Below are 4,669 nucleotides of genomic sequence, written 5' to 3'. Positions count from 1 at the left end.
GAACTCTGGGAGTTGGTGATGGACAGGGAGGCCTGGCGTGCTGCAATTCATGGGGTCGCAAAGAGTCAGACACGACTGAGCGACTGATCTGATCTGATCTGAATATACATGTTTCAATGCTATTCTCTCAAATCATCCCACCCTCACCTTCTCACACAGAGTCCAAAGTCTGTTCTTTATATCTGTCTCTTTTGCTCTCTCATATGTAGGGTCATCATTACCATCTTTCTAAATTCCATATATATATATGCATTAATATACTGTATTGGTGTTTTTCTTTTTGACTTACTTCACTCTGTATAACAGGTTCCAGTTTCACCTACCTCATTAGAACTGATTCAAATTCATTCTTTTTAATAGCTGAGTAATACTCCATTGTAAATATGTACCACAACATTCTTATCCATTTATCTCCTGATGGACAAATAGGTTGCTTCCATGTCCTAGCTATTGTAAACAGTGCTGTGATGAACATTGGGGTACACGTGTCTCTTTCAATTCTGTTTTCCTCAGTAACACCGAATCTTTTAAAAGTAGGTTGCAGGCCTTTTTCAGGGCCGAGAAGAAAAAAAAAATAAAAGTAGGTTGCATGTGTCTCTGGATGGATCTAAATATTTCATGAGTATATATTCTATTACCAAGTTGTACATGTTCCCGGGGTAGGACCATTTAGTCAGCAACTGGAATTAGGATGTACACATAAATATCCATCATCTAGATCTGAGGAACTCAATTTGAGTCCCTGAGCATTAGTACATTACTGTCTGTGGTGTGTTTTCTTTAGATGCCTGGAGAAGACACCATGGAACTGGGGAACCTCATGTGGGTGTCAGATTTTGTCTTCTTGGGGCTCTCACAGACTCAGGAGATCCAGCTAGTCTTGTTTCTGGTTTTCCTGTTTGTCTACACAACCACCATCATGGGAAGCCTCCTGGTTATGGTCACAGTGACCTCTGATTTCAGGCTCCACACACCTTTGTGAAATTTGCACACCTCACACTGCTGTGAAACTTGGCTGTCATAGACCTCTGTTTCTCCTCAGTCACTGCCCCAAAGATGCTGGTGGTCTTCCTTGCTGAGAAGAAGACCATCTCCTACCAGGGATGCATGGCCCGGATTTTCTTCTTCCACTTTCTGGGAGGTGCCATGGTCTTCTTCCTCTCAGTGATGGCCTATGACCGCCTTGGTTGCTGTATCCCGGCCCCTCCACTATGTTGCCATCATGATCACTCAGCTCTGTGTGGGGCTGCTTGTGACAGCCTGGATGGTAGGTTTTGTTCATTCCATCTCCCAACTGGCTCTGATGCTCCCACTGCCTTTTTGTGGCCCCAATGTCCTAAATAACTTCTACTGTGATGTTCCACAGGTACTGAGACTCGCCTGCGCTGACACTTCTGTCCTGGAGTTCCTAATGATTTGCAACTGTGGGATGCTGGATGTCATCTGGTTCCTCCTCCTCCTGGTCTCCTACTCAGCCATCCCTGGTGATGCTGAGGTCCCACTCAGGACAGGCAAGGAGGAAGGCAGCTTCCACCTGCACCGCCCTCAGTGTCATGGTGTCTATTGTCTTCATTCCAAGCATTTACCTCTATGCCTGGCCCTTCATTTATTTCTCCATTGACAAGGCTGTATCCATCAGCCATATGGTCATGACTCACATGCTCAGCCCCCAGTGATCTACACCCTGAAGAAGCAGGAGATATAGGCAGCAGTGAAGAGATTAGGGAGGCACCAGGCTGCTTTGTAAAAGCGAGTGACAGTGGGTCACTTCTCTCTGGCTTTGGCTTTTTGGTTTTCCATCGATAAGCTGGAGAGAGCGCTGCTGTATCTGGCCTTTTCATAACTTGAAAATGAGCAACTTATCCAGATTTTGAGGATAAAGGTAACTATTGTTACTTTTGTTTGTGTTGGATGATTTGAACTCTCCTATGACAATAAGATGTGTTGCCATGGACACATTCTGGAAAGCCACACCCTCCTTTTTGTCTTCTTGGCAGATAGTTTTCTGTTAGGATGACAGCATTCCCCCAGAAGAGCAGTTCTAGTTTCTGTCTTTGACCTCTTTTCCCAGGACCGTGTTTTGGTGTGAGGCTGGATTGTTGTAAACTGAACTATATTTTGTCTTATGCCTTAAATTGGAGACTGTGTCCATCATTTATCTGACAGATGACCTTGAATGAGACATATGGCCTCTCTTGAACTCATAACTTCTTCCTCAACAAACTCACTGAAATTAATATCTGACCCCAAATCCCTCAGGCTTATTATAAGTATCAAATCAAAAAATTGTGAAAAAACACTGAGTTAACCATATAATTATATTTTATTTAATTTTCAATTTAGAAATCATGAGTATTCCAATTTTCCACTGTATGTTTTAGTACAGTATAGTTATTGCAAGCAAATGATTGTGTGTAATAAGCATGTAAGTTATAAAACACTATATTATATGAACACATGTACATGCTCCTCAGTTCAAGAAACTAATACAATTATGTAAAGTTTAAAAATAAAATAAAATTAAAAAAAAAAAAAAGAACCACATGATACCAATAGCTTATACCTGCCTATAGGACCTCTTCATCACATCACTTCACCCAGATGAAGCCACTTTCTTGAGTTTTGTGTTTATCATTCCATCATTCATAAAAACAATTTTATCACATTTTAACATAAGCACTATATTGTTTTATTGAGTTTATAAAATATTAGACTTAAGGTAATAGTCTGGCATTTGATTTTTTTTCACTCAACATTTTGTTTCTAAACGTCACATATTGTTCTGTTTGGCTGTAGTTATTCATTTGCTCTGTTGTACAATATTCCAACATGAGACTAAGCTTACTGGGAAGGTTCCCAGTTTTTGCTCTTGGAACAATGCTCTTTTGAATAATCTTCAGCTTGTCTCCAGTTGTCATGTTGAGGAGCTATGGGTCATTACTTGGAAGTGTAATTGCTGGATCACGAGATCTTCAAAGTTTTAGGGCTAAGTTGTTTTCCAAAGGAGTTGTACCAAATTACTTGGTTATCAGCAGCACTGCAGTGTTCCCATTGATTCTCATCCTCCTAACAGTTGATTGTCATACTTTTTCATTTTTCTCAATTAAGCAGGTAAAAAATGGTATTTCACTGTAGCCTTGATTTGCATTTCTGTAACATTTCCCCATGTTTTAATTATATTCAAATTTCCCATGAATGCCTTTAGCATGATTTTCTATTGCCTGTTTCTTGTTAATGTAGAAGTTCTTATATAATTTGGTTACTGGTCTTTTTCAGTTTTATTTGTTATAATACCTTCACCCAGTTTGAGGGCTCCCCTGGTGGGTTAGATGGTAAAGAGTCTGCCTGCAGTGCGGGAGACCCAGGCTCAATCCTTAGGTTGGGAAGATCCCCTGAAGAAGGAAACGGCAACCCACTCCAGTATTCTTGCCTGGAGAATCCCATGGACAGAGGAGGCTGGCAGGCTACAGTCCATGGGGTTGTAAAGAGTCGGACATGACTGAGCGACTTCACTTTCTTTCACCCAAGTTGTGGTTTGTCTTCTTTATTTTGGGTATTAGTTTTCACATAGTCATGTGTATCAATCTTTCATTTCTGTGTTAGTGTTTATTGAGACCTAATATTTAAACATAGATTCTTTTCTCAGCAGACAGGAATGCGTTCTTGCTTCTCTTAAAGGATACTGATTGTATAATCTTATCTTCTGTCTCCCACATCATTTGTTTGTTTCTCATTCATTTTTCTGTTTATTTTGTTTTGTCCTTTTGTGTTAGTTGCCATTTTTATTTTATTTATTTTTTTTATTATATTGTAGGCTAATTACTTTACAACATTGTGGTGGTTTTTGCCATACATTAACATGAATCAGTCATGGGTGTACATGTGTTTCCCATCCTGATCCTCCCTCCCTCTTCCCTCCCTATTCCATCCTTCAGGGTCATCCCAGTGCACCAGCCCTGAGCACCCTGTCTCATGCATTGAACCTGGACTGGCGATCTATTTTACATATGATAATATACATGTTTCAATGTTATTCTTTCAAAGCATCCCACCCTCGCCTTCTCCCACAGAGTCCAAAAGTCTCTTCTTTACATCTGTGTCTCTTTTGCTGTCTCTCACATAGGGTCATCGTTACCATCTTTCTAAATTCCATATATATGAGTTAATATACTGTATTGGTGTTTTTCTTCCTGACTTACTTCACTTTGTATAATAGGCTCCAGTTTCATCTACCTCATTAGAACTGATTCAAATGCATTCTTTTTAATAGCTGAGTAATATTCCATTGTGTATATGTACCACAGCTTTCTTATCCATTTGTCTGCAGATGGACATCTAGGTTGCTTCCATGTCCTGGATATTATAAACGGTGCTGCGATGAACATTGGGGTACATGTGTCTCTTTCAATTCTGGCTTCCTCGGTGTGTATGCCCAGCAGTGGGATTGCTGGGTCGTATGGCTGTTCTATTTCCAGTTTTTTAAGGAATCTCCACACTGTTCTCCATAGTGGCTGTACTAGTTTGCATTCCCACCAACAGTGTAAGAGGGTTCCCTTGTCTCCACACCCTCTCCAACATTTTTTGCTTGTAGACTTTTGGATCACAGCCATTCTGACTGGTGTGAAATGGTACCTCTTTGTGGTTTTGATTTGCATTTCTCTGATAATGA

At 40.4% G+C, this 4,669-nt stretch overlaps 1 pseudogene; it reads left to right on the top strand.

Annotated features, from left to right (window-relative positions):
• The first annotated feature begins 802 nt into the window (after window positions 1–802).
• LOC105004200 lies at window positions 803–1,747 on the top strand (annotated as a pseudogene).
• The last annotated feature ends 2,922 nt before the right edge of the window (window positions 1,748–4,669 follow it).

This window comes from Bison bison, unplaced genomic scaffold (assembly GCF_000754665.1).
Source record: "Bison bison bison isolate TAMUID 2011002044 unplaced genomic scaffold, Bison_UMD1.0 scf7180017864472, whole genome shotgun sequence".
Classification (NCBI taxonomy): Eukaryota; Metazoa; Chordata; class Mammalia; order Artiodactyla; family Bovidae; genus Bison; species Bison bison.
This window is presented reverse-complemented; position numbering and strand designations above follow the sequence as displayed.